At 45.3% G+C, this 22,162-nt stretch overlaps 2 long non-coding RNA genes across 2 annotated transcripts in view; both read right to left on the bottom strand.

The window, feature by feature from the left end:
* LOC136334164 (uncharacterized) overlaps nt 1-22,162 on the bottom strand; it is a 99,691-nt gene that overhangs the window by 751 nt on the left and 76,778 nt on the right. The window contains exon 3 of the long non-coding RNA XR_010731124.1: nt 458-574. This is a non-coding gene — a long non-coding RNA (uncharacterized lncRNA). The remainder of the gene's footprint in view (nt 1-457; nt 575-22,162) is intronic.
* On the bottom strand, nt 5,601-20,907 carry LOC136334165 (uncharacterized). Its single transcript, XR_010731125.1, has 2 exons — nt 20,819-20,907; nt 5,601-5,902 (listed from the first exon to the last, which is right to left on the bottom strand). It is a non-coding gene; the product is annotated as an uncharacterized lncRNA (long non-coding RNA).

The following is a 22,162-nucleotide window of genomic DNA, read 5'->3' as shown; positions in this document are numbered from 1 at the left end:
TCAAAGATGGGTGGGGCCCAGTGGTTCCGAATGCCAGTGGTCCTGCATGGGGGCAAGCTTGAGGCGAGAGACATGGTACCAAGGTATTTGTCCCAGGACAGGGGTTGGGAAACTTTTTGGCTGAGAGAGCCATGAACGCCACATATTTTAAAATGTAATTCTGTGAGAGTCATACAATGACCCATGTACGTTACGAATTATCCAATAAAAATTTGGTGTTGTTCTGGAGGACAGCTGTGATTGGCTCCAGCCACCCGCAACCATGAACATGAGCAGTAGGAAATAAATGGATTGTAATACATGAGAATGTTTTATATTTTTAACGTTATTATTTTTTAATTAAAGATTTGTCTGCGAGCCAGATGCAGCCATCAAAAGAGCCACATCTGGCTTGCAAGCCATAGGTTCTCGACCCCTGCCCTAAAAGCTTGGCTGTGGTAGGAGTAGTCAATATTACCATATGGGGTCCTGTCCATCAGGGCTGTAGGGAGCCGGGTTGGAGTTCTCTTAGAACAGTGGTCCCCAACCCCCAGGCCGTGGACCGGTACCGGTCCATGGGCCATTTGGTACTGGTCTGCAGAGAAAGAATAAATAACTTACATTATTTCCATTTTATTTATATTTAAGTCTGAACGATGTTTTATTTTTACAAAAGACCAGATTCCCTCTGTTACATCTGTCTAAGACTCACTCTTGACGCTTGTCTCGGTCACGTGATACATTTATCTGTCCCACCCTAAAGGCCGGTCCGTGAAAATATTTTCTGACATTAAACCAGTCCGTGGCCCAAAAAAAGATTGGGGACCACTGCCTTAGAAGAACTTTGTCCCTGGATGGACGAGCTTCACTTGGACGCCCTATGGGAGGAAGGGTCCGGTCCGCGTGTTCCCTAAGAAGATGGCAGAGTAAAGACAGAAAGGGGAGGTATGCGGCAAGAGGAGGGGGGTTGACAGGTAAGTTGTGATTAATTAGAAATGGTCTACTGTAAACCAGCTCAAAGGGGCTGAGTCCAGTGGAGTTTCGCGGGGTTGCTCTGATTCTGGTGAGTGCCAGGAGGAGGAGGTTTGGCCAGGAGAGTCTGGTCTCGATGGACAGTTTGGTTAGCTGACTCTTCAGGATGCCATGGGCCCTTTATGTAAGAAACAGTGGATATCAGAAAGGAGTGTTTCAGCCTGTCCTTTTGGTAAGGCAATTCTATCTCCGAGAAATATCCATCCCTGGTTGCACACGTCTTCACCTTTTCTGAGGAGGGTCTGTTCTTCCTCAGGAGTGTAGGAAGGTTTCAAGGAGGTGGAGAGAAACATGAGAGGAGTGGGGGAGGTCTTCGTGGTGAGGTTCTGAGCCACAGTGTCAGCTCAGCATTTCCCAAGATCACTGGGTACTGAGAGGTTTGATGGCCCTTACAATGTACCACGGCTACCTCAGTGGGAAGCTGTAATGCCTGCAAAAGTTTAGAAATGAGGGTAGCATTGATTATGAGGGAGCCCTTGGTAGTGAGGAAGCCCCTTCCCTTTCAGAGGGCAGAGTGACTAGGGGTGATAAGAAAGGCATATTTAGAGTCAGTATATATGGTTACGCATTTTCCCTGGGCCATGTGAGTGCCCGCATTGAGGGCAATCAGCTCTGCTTTCTGGGAGGTGGTGTCCTCTGGCAGCTGTTGGGCTTCTAGGGTGGAGGAGGTGGTGACCACTGCGTAGGCTGCCCGTCGTCGTCTGTCGGGTCCCTGTACAGAGCTCCCATCTCAAAAGAATATTAGATCTGGATCTTTTAAAGGAGAATCTGATAATCCATGTCAGGGTCTGTTGAGGAAATCTATTAGCTCTGTATAAGAGTGGGTGGGTTCCAGAAGTGTCATTGGAGCTGGCAGTAGAGTGGCTGGGTTGAGTCAGGGAGAGGGCAAAAGAGTGACTGAAGGATTTTTGATGAACAGGAGGTGAAATTCTTGTAGGCGGGAAGGACCCAATAGAGAAAGAGATTTGTGTGAAAGGAGGTCAGTGAGCCTGTGGGAGGAGAAGACAGTGATGGGTTGGGAAAGGGTGAGTTTAGTAGCCTCCTTGGTGAGTTCAGCTGCCACGCCCAGTGCCTGGAGGCAGGGCTGCCAGGTTTTGATGGTGGTGTCCAATTGTTTAGAGAGATATGCCATGGGGCGGTATGTAGGCCGCACAGGTTGATTCAGTACTCCAATTGCATTACCGTGCTTTTCATCAGTGAAAAGGTGGAAGGAGCGTCTGGGTTCAGGTAAAGCGAGACGGGGAGAGGAGATGAGGGCATCTTGAAGGGTACAGAAAGCCCTTTTGATGGCTGGGGGGATGTGAGAGGTTCCGTGGGAGTCTCTTCTGCAGCCTCAAAGAGAGGTTTAGCCAAAAGAGCAAAATTGGGAATCCAGTGTCTAAAGAAGCCCATCAGACCAAGGAAAGAAATAATCTGATCAGCGGTGGTAGGTGGTTGGACACTGCGGAGGGTCTGAGTTCGATCTAGAGTGAGACCTCGGGTGGTGGGGGTTAAGGCGATGCCCAGATAGACTACAGACTGAGAGTGAAGTTGAGCCTTAGTAGAGGAGACACGATACCCCTTCATGCTGAGGAAGTTAAGAAGGGTGGCGGTGTGTTTCCTTGAGGCGGACAGGGAGTCTCGGAGTTGGAAAGAACTGAGGGGAGGCCAGAGGCAGGGGACTTACTGCACCATGTGCCAAAGTGGGTGGGAGGTCAGAGGTCCCTGGTCTTCCTCGGAAGAGAAGGGAAAAGGGGCAGCCCTTGCGGACTCAAGCTCCTCCCAGGTTTTGGCACCAAATGTAAGGTATTTTCTGCCAAGGAAGAAAGAAGGCATAACCATCAAGTGTGGACAAGCAAAAGCTTTTAGAGCGCTCCCGGGTGAGGTTCACTGGTCCGCAATACAGGGGCCAGGGAAGTCCTGCAGCTTCTCCCACCCGATGCGTTGGTAGGGTGGTGATGGGTGGCAAAATTTCATTGGCTGACAGTTTTTCTTTTTCAAAATGCTCCTGGACTGTTTCTTTTGGCCGGCATGACTGTGGCCGTTTCTTTTGGCGGTCATGGGAGTGTGGGGTTCCTCATGTGACCTTCCACCATTGCCAACCGACCTCACAGGTACCATCCCAGCCAATGGGGCAAGACCCAGCCTAGGGCCTGCATTAGGGACAAAACAGAACCCACTTCCCTTCCCATGTGCTTGCTGGCTGGCTTTCACTAGCAGCAGCACATCCTTCTGCAGAAGCTATTAAAGTTGCCCTGCTGAAGTATTTTGTCTCCACAAGTCTTGCTTGATTACAAATCTAACAAGTTGGAGGCTCATCCAGGATCCCTGTTCCCCTCGGGAGGGATCTCGGCCCTCTTTAGAGGGAGATGCGTCTCACTGCTCCATTGCAGCGGCCCTCGACTAAAGGGAAGAACTCAGCCCAGGTAGCGAACAAACCTGGACTCTTAGCAACATGGGGAAGGAGCCCTGGAAAGGTGATACTGTGGTGACCAGGCAACTCCAAGCACAGACCAAGATAAGAAAAGTTGCAAGTGTGGCAAAGTACTCCTTGGTGGTTGGGGAGAGGTGCAGGAGGTGGTGTGCCTGTGTTGTGCTGAGTCATGCAGTGAGTGTAGAGTCCTGATCCATGGTTCTGTGGTGACCTCATAAGGATTATGGAGGTATCAAGCAGTACTTGATTGGAGTCAGGAGTTTATACTGACCCATCAGTTGCTAAGAGACACTCAACACTCCCTGAGGGGAGTGGCCAGAGATGGAGGAAGCAAATGACAAGAGTGCAAAAAACTTCCAGGAAGGGGGTGGAGGGGTAGGGGGGTGGGGGTGAGGTTGAGCCTCTCTCAGGAGTTATGCCACAGTCAGGACAGGAAATCACACCTCTAAGATAACAACTAGAGATAAAGATGGTAACAAACCAAAGGGAAAGTAACCTCCCAGTGCTCACTTATTAGGATGATAATTCCCAAAGGACGAGGAAAAAGAAGCAACAAATGATATCAATTTAGGATAGCCAAGATGTGGCTCTTTTGAGGCCGAAATTAAGTTCTTGCACGCAAAATTGGAAATGCTGGCTCTAATATGGAACTCAATAAAATAGTTTTATTCCTATATTCAAATGCTCTGGGCATTGTTGCTTTGAAATTAGAATATGTAAGGAGTACTCATTTAAACTTAAATAGAATGAAATTTGGGGTCCTACACTTGTTTCTTTGTTTTGTACTCTGTAAGGTCTTGGCAAACTAATGCTGTGCTCTGTGTTCATTGTCTTCAGAGTAAAGGACCAAGCAGCAACTCTGCTCTTGGGTTTAATCAGGTTTATTTATGTGTCATGCCTGTGTCTCTGTACTGTAATTGTCTTGTCTGTGTGTCAAATTGTACTATTTAGAATTTGGTTATTATGTTATATAACAGCTTTCATATTGTTCATATTAAAGATTCTACTGAGAAAAAAATAAATTAATAATTCAAAGTGGTGAAAAGATTTCACTCCCCTTTCCAGACAGTACAACTCAGAAAAAGGAAAAACAAACAAACAAACAAATATACCCAGGTTATTTAAATATCTTTTGGAGGTCTGAAAACTGTTGTAGTTTTGAGAATAATAAGAGAATTAACACTTCTCCAGACCCTGTGTGGGCTGTAAAAATGGAAGGGGACATGACAGGACCTCAATGTAGAGGGAAAAAAAAAGGGCCTGACCAGGCGGTGGTGCAGTGGATAGAGTGTCAGACTGGGATGCCGAGGACCCAGGTGCAAGACCTCGAGGTCGCCTGCTTGAGCGCGGGCTCATCTAGTTTGAGCAAAAGCTCACCAGCTTGGACCCAAGGTCGCTGGCTCGAGCAAGGAGTTACTCGGTCTGCTGAAGGCCCACGGTCAAGGCACATACGAGAAAGCAATCAATGAACAACTAAGGTGTTGTAATGAAAAACTAATGATTGATGCTTCTCATCTCTCTCCGTTCCTGTCTGTCTGTCCCTATCTCTCTTTCTCTCTGACTCTCTCTCTCTGTAAAAAAAAAAAAAAAAAAGGGTCCCCATATGGCACTTTAAAAATTCAAGCAGCTCAATAGCCCATACCCTCCCTTCTCTTAGGCCTTCTTAGAAAGTTGCAAAGGACAAATAAGGAATTTTGCCTTCTCTCCAACTATCAATAATACCGTTCATATTTATAGTAAAAGAAAAATGACTCCAAAGTATTTTTTTCCTTTTGAATCAAGTGGTCTAGAAAAGCATTTGATATTACCACTAGTATAATTTAATTAATGTCTTTTAAAGTTCTTAATAAAAATATTTATTTGTTTTGCCTAGGTTTACAAAAGGTTCCTCTTATCTCTATTATATCTTTTGAAAATATAAGTTTGTTTTTTAATGAAATATGTTTATAAAAGTATCAGTCTAAAATTGCTAATTAGTAATTTAGTCCTCACTGAAAGTTAACAATTTTAGAAGACAGAAAAACTAAACCCAAAAGGTAGGGAACAGAAGAAAAAATATTAAGACAAACTAGAAAACCAAAGCAACTGAAAGCACAGATATAGATTTAATAGACAACTAGATGATAGAGTGTAAGGTATTTCCCGCCGAGGAAGAAAGAAGAACATAGCCACTAAGTGTGGACAAGTCAAAGCTTTATTTAGGACGCATCATCGGTGAGGTTCACTGGTCCACAAGGCAGGGGTCAGGGAAGTCACGCAGCTTCCCTCGCCTGGGGGATAATTTATAGTGTAGGTAGGGTGGTGGTGGGTTGATATGTCATGGCAAAATTTCATTGGCTGATAGATTTTTTCAAAATGCTCCTGTGCCGTTTCTTTTGGCGGTCGTGGGTGTAGGCGGTTTTGGTCAACGTCCCCGGACCTGGTTCTTCATGTGATCTTCCCCCATTGCCAACTGACCTCACATAGAGGTTGAAAATACTGTCGAGGCAAAGCATTTCAGTTAGAAAAGGAAAAGCAAGCTGGGACAGCTATTGGACACAAGCATATGAGATGTCAAAAAATGGAAAGATTGGACAAAGTACAAGAACAAAAACAACTAAGGAAGAAATTAAATTTTTAATAATTTATCATTTAATAAGAACTTATTATAAAAGTTTAATTCCTGGTGGTGCAGAAGTTAGATTTTAGAAGGCAAGGGTGTTTAAACGGCTGTAGACCAGGACTAACTTAGAATAGTATCTGGAGAAGCTAGAAGGGAAATTGGTTTAAAGTCACTGTGAAAAGCTACTGAAAGGATTGAAGTAATCGAAAGCTAGGATAGGATGTTTTTGGAAGAGTTAAAAATTAAAAGACCTAAATACACTAGTTTAGTTTTCTTTGGAAAATATAAAGGACTTTTATAACTGAAGTAATTTAACATGAAGAGTAATCACCAACTGAACAGTTTTGGTTTTGCGTTGGACTGAGCTCAGATGATTTAAAATCCTGAGGACTAGTGTTAACTGGCAGCTGACCCAGGTGTTACACAGAAATGGACTCAGTGAAGCTGGGAAGCCAGCAACAGACAGGGCTCTAGAGCCAGTGTGGTGAGGGAAGCCAGCAACAGACAGGGCTCCGGGAGCCAGTGTGGTGAGGGAAGCCAGCAACAGACAGGGCTCCGGGAGCCAGTGTGGTGAGGGAAGCCAGCAACAGACAGGGCTCCGGGAGCCAGTGTGGTGAGGGAAGCCAGCAGCAGACAGGGCTCCGGGAGCCAGTGTGGTGAGGGAAGCCAGCAGCAGACAGGGCTCCGGGAGCCAGTGTGGTGAGGGAAGCCAGCAGCAGACAGGGCTCCGGGAGCCAGTGTGGTGAGGGAAGCCAGCAGCAGACAGGGCTCCGGGAGCCAGTGTGGTGAGGGAAGCCAGCAGGAAGGAAGGAGCCCTAATGATTTGGAGGTGAAGTAGGAGAAGATTCTGAGGAGCCACTGAGCCATTTCACCCGCAGGTGTTGTAAAGTACCAAAGGCTACAGAATTAATATTAATATTTTAGGAGGCTTGGAGAACATTTTATTAATTTGGGTTAAGGTGTGCAGAGAAATTGTGAGAATAGTCTCTGTACTGTGTGATTGGCATAACCAGGATGGCCCTTGGCATTGTATTGTAAATGCAAGGGAAGGAAAACATGGATTCCCAGACATTCCACCACACCTGTGGGGAAAGGGGTAAATGGCTAGCCAGGTGCAGGAAGAGAAAAGCCAAAATAAACATTTTCTTATAGCAATGAGCCATTTGCGGGCATTTGTCCCCACCGAAACTACCTCTCCTATGTAAATGTGTGTGTGACTCTGGACAGAGAGATAGCAGATAAACACTAGATAATATAGGAATGCCTTTAATATGTAAAGAGACATCTTTCTACCATTGTGTTGGCTTGTAAATTTTGTTTTCTCCAAAATGATGTATGGTTTGCAAATTGAACGTGGTCCTATCATGTTAAAGGACATATGACTATAACCAATAGCGGTAAGGGGCTCCTAATTGCAATTTTTGCTTCTGTACTTCCCACTTACAAAACTATAAAAACTAAGTAGAACAAAGGGCCGGCGCGCTCTCCATCAGATTTCTGTCGAAGTTCCCGCCGCTTGGCCAAGCTAGACAATAAAGCTTTGATGTGTAAACGACGGACCTTGCTCCTGTCTTCCATATTTCGGGTCCCTCCGAATTTGGATTAACAGATTCCACGAAGGAGGAGCCAGTGAGAGGTGCTAACGCCAGCGTGTGACTGGGAGACCACAGGGAGGCAGCGAGCATCCGGTGTGCGAGGCCACCTCTACGCAGCCGGTGGTGTGGTCAATGTCAGGGAGGTCAGCAGGTCCAGGTTTTTGGTAACCTGAGTGTGGTGACCTTTACTAATGGTAATGGAGGGGCTGTGTACTTAAGCAGCAAGGGCTTGTTACGGAACGTAGGCCCCTTTCCGAGTGTTGGAGGTTTCTCTTTCTCAGGCTTATTTCCCCATGCACCTTGTCTGAAGCCTTTGAGGGCAGATTTCCAAGGCCCGGAAGAATGGTAGAGGGTAAGTTTTATGGTTTTTGTCTTTTAACCATTTTGAGGGAAACAAGTAAATTTGAGACCAAACTGAGGCAAGTTTTGTAAGCAGTCTTTACTTTTAGTTTGGGGTAATGAAGCATTTTAGTTTTGTGACTAGATGTGAATGTCAGTTTGGGCGTCTAACTCTGGGGGTAAAATTTTTTTTGTGGGGTTGGGGGCAAAATATGTTTTGAGTTCTTTTCCCCTTAGGTCTGTCTAGAATCTCAAAGGCAAATGACTTGAGGTAACAGGAAAAAAGTTTTTTTCTAAGGCTTTCCACAGATGCTATAGCACTGTTGGTCAAATACGTTTGTAAAATTTGATTTTTATGTTTGCTCTCTTATAGTTTGCATTGGGGGCTGGTCAGTGCCACGTATATGTGGTCTGTGAAATTACAAATTACCTTCCTGCTTGGGAAGGGCTATTGTTTCGCTAATATTTGCTGGAGGAGAAGTTTTTGTGCCAGAAAGTTTTGAAAAGAGAGAAGAAGGAGAAGAGGCAGAGAAGAGAAAGAAGCCATGTTTGCAGGGAGAGCAGAGAGAATGCAGAGTGCTGAAGAAGAAGCCAGTTTGTGCAGAGAGAGAGAAGGTGTGCAGATGGGAACCAGAGGTGAGGGGTTTGGGGAGCTCTGCTAAGACTGATGGGGCCTTTGATTCTAGGAAAAACTGGAGAAGATTCTTCTGGTTGTGGAACCAGAGAATGCTTCAGGGCTTTGGGAGCTCTGAATGAAAAGAGAAGTGCTTTCCCCATGTATTTGCTCGTCCGCCAGTGTGAGACTTTAATAAAGGAATGGCCCACCATTTTTTGGTTCCGCTGTTTCTTTACCATCTGTCCGAATCCAACGGGAACCTGAACCTGCATGGCCATGACAGCCGTGACCGCTGGCCCTACAAGCACTATTGACAAACGGGGTTAAAGAAGGATTGCGCTGATACTCTGTTGGCAACAAAGCCTTTAGGATTGGAGCTGCCTATTCCCTTGGAAGAGTATTTCCAGTTGAAGCTGAAATGCACAGCACAGGGCAGCTTTGGTTCACATTCATTCATCTCAGGAGAACTTCAGAAGAGCTGACTTGGCCAAATGTTGAAGTTAAATTTTCAAATAATGTAACTTTTAAATACCTTGTATTTAAGGGGAGGGGCAGATTTTGACAATTAATCTTCGGCAATGGCCTGTTATGGTTGGGATAGGGAGGGTTGGGTTTAAGTAATTCTTTTTAGTTTATGATTTCAGATAACTCATGCCAGAGAACTTAAATAATTAGGATGGAAAAGCTAAGCAATTGCGACTTCCAAGTTGGCAAGTAACTCCCTATCCTCAAAAGTTTTTTTTTCCCTCAACTTCTGAATTGCGCAGCTAGGAAAGTTCACGAGGATCCACTGGATTCAAAGCGTAGGGCCTGGGGAGGGGAAGTGTTGGACTGGGGTTGGTCCAGCCCACTGGGCTGACAGAGTAGCAGCCTGCAGCTAGGAAAGTTCACGAGGATCCACTGGATTCAAAGCGTAGGGCCTGGGGAGGGGAAGTGTTGGACTGGGGTTGGTCCAGCCCACTGGGCTGACAGAGTAGCAGCCTGCAGCTAGGAAAGTTCACGAGGATCCACTGGATTCAAAGCATAGGGCCTGGGGAGGGGAAGTGTTGGACTGGGGTTGGTCCAGCCCACTGGGCTGACAGAGTAGCAGCCTGCAGCTAGGAAAGTTCACGAGGATCCACTGGATTCAAAGCGTAGGGCCTGGGGAGGGGAAGTGTTGGACTGGGGTTGGTCCGGCCCACTGGGCTGACAGAGTAGCAGCCTGGGAATTTTCTGAAACACTAAAGTTTGTACGTGGTCATGTGTGGTTCTCTTTTGGAACTTTTTTTCAGGTGATTTAATGAAACTTATTAGTACTATAGAAGCTTCAGAGCAGAGGAAGTGGCTTAGTGATCCTGCAAGGATTTCTTCTGATAGTAGCTTTTGTATTATCATGTTTCTCTTCCTTATCAGAGAGTTGCTTCATTTCATCTGGGAGCAGAAAACAGCAGGCAACTGTTAACAGATAAATTAAACTGCACCTGCAGTATTGCATATTAGGAATAAGTGCTTATTTTTATTAAGAGCAATGGAGGGCATAAGTATGGAAATGGCCACCTTCCTGATCCCTGCACTGAGGGATTCAGGATGGTGAGGAATTTTCCCATCCAGCTTTTTAAAATTAAACAGCACTTTGTGCCTGTGGTTTTAGGTGATGGGATGGCACCTCACTCAGAGGCAAGTTAATTCCTCAAAAGCCTCTCCAGATTGTAACAATGTTTATATAACTAAAATGTATTTAGCCTTGAATCTCTGAAAAAATCCTATGAAACGATAGGTTAAGGTGTGTGTCATTAACAAGAATCAGATGTTAATCTTACTAAAATGAAATGTTGTATTGTAATGTATATTATGTATATTATGCCGGTTGTAGAAGGTTTGGGCAGAGGGAAGAAACAAAAAGAGAAGGAACTGAGAAAGTGAATAAAGGTGAGAAAAGGGGAAGGACAAAAATGCAAGTTGACAAGGACAAGGAGGAAAGGGAGAGAACAAATGCTTTAAATGTAGAAAGTCTGGTCATTTTAAGAGAGTGCCCAGAATGGGAGAAAGCAAAAAAACTGATTCCCTCATGATATTCAATCTTTTAACCATAGTAGAAATGGAGGATTTATTTATTTATTTTTTTATTTTGTATTTTTCTGAAGTTGCAAACAGGGAGGCAGTCAGACTCCCGCATGTGCCCGACCAGGATCCACCCAGCACGCCAACCAGGGGGCGATGCTCTGCCCATCTGGGGCGTTGCTCTGTTGCAACCAGAGCCATTCTAGCACCTGAGGCAGAGGCCATGGAGCCATCCCCAGTGCCCGGGCAAACTTTGCTCCAATGGAGCCTTGGCTGCGGGAGGGGAAGATAGAGACAGAGAGGAAGGAGAGGGGGAGGGGTGGAGAAGCAGATGGGCGCTTCTCCTGTGTGCCCTGGCTGCGAATCAAACCTGGGACTCCTGCACGCCAGGCTGACGCTCTACCACTGAGCCAACCAGCCAGGGCCAGAAATAGAGGATTTAAAACAGACCCTAGCGCCTGACCAGGTGGTGGCTCAGTGGATAGAGCATCAAACTGGGATGCAGAGGACCCAGGTTCGAGACCCCGAGGTCGCCAGCTTGAGCGCGGGCTCATCTGGTTTGAGCAAAGCTCACCAGCTTGGACCTAAGGTCACTGGCTCGAGCAAGGGGTTACTCGGTCTGCTGAAGGCCCACGGTCAAGGCACATATGAGAGGGCAGTCAATGAACAACTAAGGTGTCACAATGAAAAACTGATGATTGATACTTCTCGTCTCTCTCTGTTCCTGTCTGTCTGTCCCTATCTATCCCTCTCTCTGACTCTCTCTCTGTCTCTGTAAACAAACAAACAAACAAACAAACAAAAAACAGAAAAAAACTCCAGACCCTAGCAATAGAGAAAGGATACTAAGATGCAAATGCCTGGGTAGAATGGATCAAATATTCTGTTAGCACTTTAAACAAAAGCAACTGTTATGTTTGTGCTACCGGGGGACCTGAGACACAGATAGTCCCATTTTTACTTGGTGGTCCTTGGACCCTGATGGGATGAACTACATGTTCCCATCAAGCCCTGTTCCAACATGCCACTGCCTGGCAAAATGAGTCATTTTGGTCATTAGTGCTGCTGTTTCCCAAGGTCAAAGGCCCTGCGGGTCAGCCCTCCAGGGCTATTAGAGTGTCTGATCCTATTGCCAATTTCTCTTCATGCCTCTCACGGTGGGGGGGACAATTTGGCATTTGTAGGAAACCTAACTCGGTGCAGTGAAAGTCGACAGTTCACAGGGCTGACCAACCAAGCTGCCCTTAGGATCCCCAGAGCTGACATTTGGTGGTATTGCAGGACAAGGATCTATGACGGTCAACTGAGGTGGCACCTGCTCCCTAGTACAACTGGCCATCCCTTTCACCTTGGCATTCACTTCCCCTGCCTCCCCTTAGTTCATCACAAGACGGTGAAACAAGAGGAGTGTCATAACTCCCCATGGGTCATTTGACCCTTATATATATATATATATAATAATCAACAAAGATTTGTCAATTAAATAGGAATGTGATTAAAGGAATCGCAGAACAGTTTGGTCCTACCAGCCAAAAGCCTGGGAGAATAGACTAGCTCTAGATATATTAGCAGAGCAAGGTAGTGTATGTGTTACTGTGAAGACTTGCAGAGTTATGGTAATCAGTTAGAGGCACCCTAGGGCAAAAGTCCTGAGCAGACGAGAGTCTAGGGACCTCTGTGACCCTGTGCTGGAAACAGCAAAACAGCAGGACAAGATTCAGCAACAAGAAAATGTTTAGGCTATTAGAAGCCAGCTTGTTTCTTGTCCTTTACTTCACCCCCTAAAATCTTCTTCTATTTCCTTGAGTTATTTGTACTGGCTAATAAATATCTGAGTAAGGCTGGGGACGGGGCTTCAGTCCTTGGATCTGCTGACCGGAGCTGTTGCCTCCCCTCGGCCCCTCAGAGCATCTAACCTCTGGGCAGTTCATTGTTCCTGTGACAAAAATAGACTAGCTCTCGATATGCTATTAGCAGAGCAAGGTAGAGTATGTGTTATGACTGGAACCCAGTATCTTAGCTACATTCCCCCTGACACTGCCCCAGATGGTACCTTTACTAAAGCCTTGAATGGACTGACCACCCTAGCAAATGAATTAGCCAAAAATTCAGGTATAGATGACCTCTTCACTACTTTAATGGAACAACAATTTGGAAAATGGAAAGGATTAGTCATCTCTGTACTCTCTCCCCTCCCAATAATTGTTATTGGAGTCTTGTTTCTTATAGGATGCTGCATCACTGCATGTGCTCGAGGCCTAATTCAGAGACTGATCGAGAGGGCTATAACCAAGCAGAACCCTCCCCCTAACTCTAACCAGATGCTAGGAATGAACACTGTTGACCAGAGCCCACTTCTGCTTACCGAGTTTGAAGAAAAGAATGAAGATGTATAAAGAATAGGGGGACTGAAGGAAAAACAACTTGTTTACCTCAGGTCCTTTTCTGCAATGGGAATTTCCCCAACCCCCTTCATCCAGGTTCATGAAGTTAATGCTACCCCCACCTCTCCCTTCCCCCTTCGCACGGCCATTTAAACTAGCCAGTCGGGAAAGAGGAAGACTGTATGGTCATCACTCAAGCCACTGAGGCAAGACTCAGCCTATGGCCAATGTTAGGAACAAAAACAGAACCCACCCCCCTGCCCACATGCTTGCTGGCCAGCTTTCACTAGCGGCAGCACGCCCTTCTGCAGAAGTAACTGAAGTTGCCTTGCTGAGGTATTTTGTCTCTACAAGTCTTGCTTGATTGCAACTCTAACACAAGCAGGATAAAGGGGTAGCCTGAGTGACTCATCTACATTTATACCTTGGCCACCCTGGGGTGTCACATGGGCTCTCGTTTCTTTGAAGGCACCTAGGCCACTTGGGAAGCACTCTGAGGGAAACATGGGGTTTTCAGCCACCAAGATTAAGAAACAAGATTATAGGAGGGGACACAAAAGCTATTCCTGGACAAGGCGGCAGAGAACATCCTTTGGGATAGAGGACATGAAGGACAGGGGCTTTCCTTTAGGACAGAATAATGGGCATTGGAAAGAGTGGGGGCCAGACTTGGTAAGGGCCATGAGGATTTAGAAATTTTTAAAAGTTAAAGTCAAGCAAGTCTTTTTTTTTTTTTGTAGCTGGAAACGGGGAGAGACAGTCAGACAGACTCCCGCATTCGCCCGACCGGGATCCACCCGGCACGCCCACCAGGGGCGATGCTCTGCCCCTCCGGGGCGTCGCTCTGCCGCGACCAGAGCCACTCTAGCGCCTGGGGCAGAGGCCAAGGAGCCATCCCCAGCGCCCCGGCCATCTTTGCTCCAATGGAGCCTCGGCTGCGGGAGGGGAAGAGAGAGACAGAGAGGAAGGAGGGGGGGGTGGAGAAGCAAATGGGCGCTTCTCCTATGTGCCCTGGCCGGGAATTGAACCCGGGTCCCCCGCACGCCAGGCCGACGCTCTACCACTGAGCCAACCGGCCAGGGCCCAAGCAAGTCTTTAAAGACTAGACAACCTCCATGATATTTAAACCAAGAGTTTAGGCCCTGGCCGGTTGGCTCAGCGGTAGAGCGTCGGCCTAGCGTGCGGAGGACCCGGGTTCGATTCCCGGCCAGGGCACATAGGAGAAGCGCCCATTTGCTTCTCCACCCCTCCGCCGCGCCTTCCTCTCTGTCTCTCTCTTCCCCTCCCGCAGCCAGGGCTCCATTGGAGCAAAGATGGCCCGGGCGCTGGGGATGGCTCTGTGGCCTCTGCCCCAGGCGCTAGAGTGGCTCTGGTCGCAACATGGCGACACCCAGGAGGGTCGCAACATGGCGACGCCCAGGATGGGCAGAGCATCGCCCCCTGGTGGACAGAGCGTCGCCCCTGGTGGGCGTGCCGGGTGGATCCCGGTCGGGCGCATGCGGGAGTCTGTCTGACTGTCTCTCCCTGTTTCTAGCTTCAGAAAAATGCAAAAAAAAACCCCCAAAAAAAAACCAAAAAAAAAAAAACCAAGAGTTTAGAGGAGAGAGGCAAAGCCTCCAAATTATTGAACATAGAATAACTTTGATGACAAAAAGTTGTCAAAGACATCACAATAAGAGAACTATAGACCATATTTGAATCCAAGCCTCTTAGGTAAAATGCTGGTGACCAGAATTTAGCAGAACTTTAAAAGAATAGACTTCCTTCTAAGAAGAGAAAGGTAGTTCTATACTAGGAAATCTAGTAATAAAATGCCTAAAGGAGTAAAATCACTTAGTCATCTCTACTGGTGCTAAAAAAATTTTTGATAAAATGTCACATATTCATTATTTTAAGCTGTTGTTAATAAAATAGGAATAGATGCTTTCTTAATATATTTAAGATATATCTCTATCTTAATAAGACAAAGATACCACTAACAACTCTTAGTTAACACTGTCCTATATAAGATTTAATTAAAGCAGAGGCAAGAAAAGGAAATACAGGAGTAAATTAATTAGTTGCAGAAAATTTGATTCTATATTTAGAAATTCCATGACAATGAGTTGGTGTGTCATTAGAGAAAAGTAAGATAATTCAGTAAAGTGGGTAGTAACAAATGTAATAAGAAAATAGCTTTTTATACACAGACAGCTACCAGTTAAAAAGGTAATTTTCAAAATCCCATTTATAATAACAGTAAGCACGAACTGCTCAGTAAACGATCTAACAAAGAATGAGTAGGAATAGGTTGGTACAGTCATACTCTCTGAGAGCTGTTTTGATGGTTTTTACATTTTTAACCTGTAGCAAGACCTGATAGCAGGGTTTATGTACCAGTTAAAGTGGCAAAGAGACTCCTGGAGCTAAGGTGACTTGTCAGCACAACACTGTCTGAGGAAAGAAGCACTGTACTGGGAGTCCAGACCACAGAGGACTGACTGGATCCCTAACTGTGCAACCTGCACAAATAATAACTTCTCTGGACCGCAGTGTCCTCAGGGTTTAAGAAAAGGAGTGGGAGCCTGTATTACATCCGATGTAAACTGGGAGTTCACAGATGTGTCTTACTGACCTGCTTGAAATTAGTTTTCATTAGTAGTCAAAATTGGGTTACTCCACATTAAAACCTGCCTTTTCAGCTTCCTTTGGAAATTGCACCATCTAACGTAACAGGGCTGGCCTCTCCCACTGCTACAATTAGCTGCAGCTGCAGAAGCTGGCTCAGGTATTGCAAACCCTCCCTCCCTCTCTCCCTCTCTCTCTCTCTCCCTCCCACCATTACCCCGGTGTAACCGGCCTGATTATTTACCTGGTCAGTGGACCCTGAAGGCATTCAGTTATAGCCCTTGGTCATTCCATAAGGCTTGCTCACGTTTTCAATTTAATGTGTCTAAAATTTGGTTCGGCTGTCAGTCTAGAAAATATATTCCTTTCCGTATTACTTAAAAGCCTGAGTATTTTGAGCTAATGTGGGTGTAGCAAGCTCTGGCCCTATGCTTTCTTTTTCTTTTTCCATTTGCTTGTAGCAGACTATCCTTGGTTACCATGGTGATTACCATCCCTTAATGATACGCTGTTACCACATGGGGAATGTAATTTTCTTCAAGCTCAGTGGAAAGCAGTGGGGGAACAGTAGTAGGTATAAAGGCATTCTCTCCCCGTCCCTAGGTGCTCCTCCGTCACCACAAAGGACAAGAGCAAGCTGCTGATCAGTCTCCAGACAAACCAACATGAGAGCTGCTGTCAGGACTTAAAACCTTCCCTGGGTCCCAGGCACATGTGGGAACCCTGAGAAAGGCCATTTCCAACCTCCAAAAAGTGTTCTGCATCAAGTCTCAGGGGACTTAATTAAAATAATCCGTTTTCACAGTCCAGGTTTTCGACTCTAACCTCCCACACAAAATGAGCATCCCATGTGCCATGAGGCCCTGCTCACACATACTCGAGCGAGTAACATCTCTCACTGCACACTCCCCTCCTGGCAGGAATCCCACGGTCTGCATCTGGCCCTTTCTGAGAAAATGGAGAGCAGAGAAAGGTAATTCACAGCTCATGGCCCTGCCTGAACTCCCAGGCCTCCCTTCTGAGTTGTCAGAGGTTCTGACTGCATCCAGGGAGATGGGAGAAGAATGGTGCTCTCTGATCCACAGAACCCTCAGCTCCCAGGGCGCAGTCCTGGGATGTCCATGAGAGGCAGACAGAATCAGCCCGATGCTGGCCTGGCTCACCAGCCCTCTGAAATCTCTAACGCCTAAGGTCCATTTTTAAAAAAGAGATATAATTGACATATAATATGGTGTGAATTTATGGTGTATAAGGTATTCTAAGGTCCATTTAAAAATGATCAAATAGAAAACTAGACAAAGGAACGAGGTTAAAATTTTAAAACATGTATTATTATTGTTATTCATTCTATTGTGGTAGGAACAGTTGCATGAGATCTACCTATCCTCGTAACAGATTTTTAAGTGTACGATACAGTATTACTATCTGTAGGTACAATGTTGTAGAGCAAATCTCTAAAATTTATTCATTTTGCACAGCTGAAATTTTTTTTATTATTAGTATTATTTTTATTAATTTTGCTAGGGTGACATCAATAAATCAGGGTACATATGTTCAAAGAAAACATGTCCAAGTTATCTTGTCAATCAATTCTGTTGCATACCCATCACCCAAAGTCAGATTGTCCTCTGTCACCTTCTATCTATCAATAGTTTTCTTTGTGCCCCTCCCCCTTTTCCTCTCCCTCCCCCTGTAACCACCACACTCTTATCAATGTCTCTTAGTCTCGTTTTTATGTCCCACCTATGTATGGAATCATGCAGTTCTTGGTTTTTTCTGATTTACTTATTTCACTTCATATAATGTTATCAAGATCCCACCATTTTGCTGTAAATGATCTGATGTCATCATTTCTTATGGCTGAGTAGTATTCCATAGTGTATATATGTACCACATTTTCTTTATCCAGTCTTCTATTGACGGGCTTTTTGGTTGTTTTCATGTCTTGGCCACTGTGAACAGTGCTGCAATGAACATGGGGCTGCATGTGTCTTTACGTATCAATGCTTCTGAGTTTTGGGGGTATATACCCAGTAGAGGGATTGCTGGGTCATAAGGTAGTTCTATTTTCAGTTTTTGAGGAACCACCATACTTTCTTCCATAATGGTTGTACTACTTTACATTCCCACCAACAATGAATGAGGGTTCCTTTTTCTCCACAGCCTCTCCAACATTTGCACAGCTGAAATTTAATATTCATTATTTAGCCATTTCCCATTTTCCCCTCCAACGAGTTAATAGACTAGAGCAGCTACTTTCAAGCGGTGTGCTGCAAGAATTTTTAAAACATGCAATACCTGACTAGTCAAAGGCACTGACTTCTTTTCTCTTAGATTGTAAAAAAAAAAAAGACAACAGCCAACACAAGAAGAGCCATCAGTGTGAATGCCCTGTCTTCAACCATAAATGTATAGGTCATATAACAGAGTTGCATCTTATTGGTCACACTGCATAATAAGGTTGCATCTGATTAGTTAATTCTTGGATCCAGGGTAGGTAATTACTATTATCATTTTTTTTCCTGTAAATCAATAAAAATTATACCTTTTATTTGTTGGATTGGCAAAAAAATTTTTTTTGGTGTGCCGCAGAATTTTAGTAATTAGTTTATATGTGCCATGAGATGAAAAAGGTTGAAAATCACTGGACTGGACTCACCTCTACAGGACTGACCCTCCCCATTCCTCTTTCCTGCCCCTTCAAATTTCCATACAGTTAAAATTTGATTAAAGTAAGTAACTGGATAGCTGTATGATACAGCAAGTAGAATCTAGGAGATAGGTATGCAGTGTTCATTGCAAAAATTATTTTAACTTTTTTTATACAAAAATTTTTCCTAATAAATATTGGAAAGTAAATAAATGACTGAAGCAGTTTACAAATGGGTGGCCCACAGGCCACTCAAGACCCATGGACATGATTTATTTGGCCATCAAAGAATTTTTAAAATTACATGAAAAAATCTGGATTTCCAGTTTTTCTAGAAAAATTAGGAAATCCGACGACATCAGGCCCCACATTCTTGCATGCAAACAGCTAGCAGGAGCTGGGCAGTGGCGCTCTCCCTTTGCTGGGGACGTCCTCTCCCCTTGGACACAGGCCCCGTGATATGACTCCTTATTTGTGTTACTTCAATGGGCCAGCTTCTCAGTTGATGACACTGACCCAGAGCAACCTCAAAAGGTGGGAAAAGGTGATAAAAGGGCAGCTGAACTGTGTGTGTCTGCACACATGCAGTTGGCAGGAAAACGCAGCACCACACCTTTGCCTTGGTTTTGTATAGTCGGGGGCAGAGCCTCCTCTTGCCGCAGTCTGCTCATAGCCCATGGAGAGTCTGCTTGGTGCCGTCCACACCATGAACCTAAGCACACCAAAAGGGTGTGGCCGTAGCGAGGAAAAGGTCTTGGCACTAGCTGAGCAAGGCTACATTTATTCTAGAATGTTTGCCTTCTGACTAAAATGCCCCTGTCAGCGCACTAAATAGACTGTCTCCTATCACCTTGCTGCCAGCATCATTTATCATAAAGCTTTGTAGTTAGGTGCCAGGCAAAGAGAGCCATGCAGAGCTCAGGTGTCCTGGAGCCTGAATTTGATCTGCGCATATCATCGTGGGAACATTCTCTGTTGTTTTTCTTTCTGGTACACAGGAGGTTCTTGGGTTAAAATACGCTCTCCGAGGGAAATGGATGCTTGTTGCAGTGTTTAGTGTCCCCCTAGTTTGATTTTTCCTTCTGCTTATGCCTTTTGCTTGCAGGGATCCATACTTAAAGGATGCTTTCACTGGGGGGTGCTGTGCCTCTGAGGTCTGCACTGGGGTGGGAGCTCCTGGGGGGGCATGTCTACCGACTCGGCTACCTTCATAGCCAGTCCCCTGCCAGCACTGCCAGGAGCTTAACGCATCTTCCTGGGAGATACAGGACCTGCCCTATGCCCTTCTCACTCTTCCTCCGGTGCTTTCTATTGAGCTCGGAAAACCACTGTCCCCTTTCTCGGCCACCTGTCTTTACATGGCCTAACCCCTGCTTACCTTCCAGCCCCATGTTGTCCTGCTCTTCCCCGACCTTCCCATGCTCCAGCCACAGGGTCTTCTTTCTGTTTCTTGAACAATGACAGCGTGTTCAAGAAACTGCTGCCCGAGTGCTCCGCCCTCCCCCTGAACCTCTCTTCCCCAAGCCCTGGGCCTGGCTGGCTCCTTCTCCTCATTTGGGCTTCGGGCCACAGAGCAGCTTCTCGGAGGTCTCTCCTGACCACCTTCCCCTTCCCTTCATGCCCAGTTTCTAGTATATTATGGTCTCATTTTTTCATTGCAATAATAATTTAAAATTATTTTCATTTACTGGCGACTGCCTCTTCCACTTCAATGCTAGCTCCACAAAAAGCAAGAATGAGGTATAGAACACCCCCATTCCTGGAGCACTGGTTTAATCTACAAATGTCCACACCCGGGAAGGCATGGAAATTGTAACAATTGTGAGCCTTCAGGTATTCAGACTGAAAAAAAAAGAAAAAGAAAGAAAAAAGAAAAAATATGTCTATACGCACATATAATATAATGCTCTCCTGATTTGGTCCTGACTTTCAGGGTAGACTTTGGATGTTTGTTATATCTGGATGACAATATTAAAACTGTATGAGAGAAAGATTTGATAGTTTAATTTATTTCCTTAAATATTACAATTTTATAAAATGGCTTTGGTGACACAAAAGGCAATGTTGCCACCTAGTGTTTAGATGTGTAGATGTGTGACAGCAGCAGTACCTTTATAAAAAATGATGTGAGTCTATAGAAAGTCAAACTTCCACAACCTACTATAACAGAGACCAGAATTTACCAAGGGGCACTGTTCCCCACAAACGAAGTTTCTCTGAGGAGACTCCAGATGGAGTCCTTCCATGCTCGTGGCATCTACTAAAAGTTGAGATGCCGTCCTTGTTAGCTACTTTAGAAATTCGAAGCAAACAAGAGGGCTGTCTAGCTCAGTTTCACAAGGTAGCATATTCTCCAGACAATGTTTTTTAAATTCCACCTACTTCCCCTGTCAAGGTGTGTTACTTATTAAAAATAAGTGAAATCAGTGTCGTGGAAAACAGTAACCTACCCTGTCAGCTGCTTTTTGCCTTGGTGACAATAGGGAAAGATATATTCTCAAGGTTCAGGAACACATGAGCCACTCAGACCCCTAATTGGTTGCGCCAACCACAAGACTTACCTATACTAAAGATCTGGGTAGCCGGAGGCTAGAGATTGTTCATTCCTGAGCCATGCTGAGGACGAGCAAGACAAAGGGAAGCTGTGGGAAGTGGCCGGATGAGGGTGGCACCTGGGAAACTATTTCATACAGAGCCTGGGATAGGCTCCTAAGATATTGCTCCCGGAAACTGGGTTATTAGATATGATGGGAAATGGGCGGTGAGATAAGCTGGTGAAATATCCATGGCAACCAAACTATCCTTTTTTTTTTTTTATTTCATGTTCTTTGAGAGTAAAAATAGATCAAGTGTAGGTCACTGCAAACAAGTCCGGTAATGGTTTACATCTCCTGCTGCATTCAGCGTTTGCTGGCTTTTTTATGGGCATGTGAAGAAATGCTCCCCTAACCTTGAAAAATTATCACATACCTTTTGTTCTAACCATTTAGTCTGTGCTCTATATATTATCTTAATGCATATAGTGTTCTACTTTTACTTTACAAAATATTGTCTAAAAGCAAATAGAAATAAGTATGAAATTACAAAGCTAGAATTAGAATGTTTTTTTTTAGAAACCACCTAACCAATGCAGAATCTTTTTTGGAGGGGGGATCATCCTGAGCGATCTAGGCCCAATTTTTTTATTTATTTTTTATTTTTCTGAAGTTGGAAATGGGGAGGCAGAGAGACTCCCGCATGCGCCCGACCAGGATCCACCCGGCATGCCCACCAGGGGGCGATGCTCTGCCCATCTGGGTCTCTTTGTTGCAACCAGAGCCACTCTAGTGCCTGAGGCAGAGGCCATGGAGCCATCCTCAGTGTCCAGGTCAACTTTGCTCCAATGGAGCCTTGGCTGCGGGAAGGGAAGAGAGAGACAGAGAGGAAGGAGAGGGGGAGGGGTGGAGAAGCAGATGGGCGCTTCTCCTGTGTGCCCTGGTCGGAAATCGAACTCAGGACTCCTGCACACCAGGCCGACGCTCTACCACTGAGCCAACCGGGCCAGGGCTTCTAGGCCCTATTTAAATCTCTTCAGTGACAAGGAGCTCACTAGTTCATGATGTAGCAATTCCATAATTAAACAAAGGCTGGAAGTTCTTTCTCTATTTTCAGTTTCTCTTGCAATTGACATTTATTTAGCATCTACTCTGCCAGGGACTGAGCTGGGAATTTTAAACCTAGTGGTCAACAAAATGAACTCAGTCTCTGAGCAGACAGAAGTCATAGTCTGCTTCTTTGTAACTCTCCTGTGGATAGGTGCAACTGGAAACAACACGGAACAGGACCACTGTCTTTTTCCCCACAAGAGACTGTGGAGAACCTAAGATTTTCCTTTACCAACACAGCTTGTGAGGTCAGAGAAGATT

This window comes from Saccopteryx bilineata, chromosome 4 (genome assembly GCF_036850765.1).
Source record: "Saccopteryx bilineata isolate mSacBil1 chromosome 4, mSacBil1_pri_phased_curated, whole genome shotgun sequence".
Taxonomy (NCBI): Eukaryota; Metazoa; Chordata; class Mammalia; order Chiroptera; family Emballonuridae; genus Saccopteryx; species Saccopteryx bilineata.
Note: the sequence above shows the minus strand (reverse complement) of the source record. Positions and strands in the feature narration are given on the sequence as shown.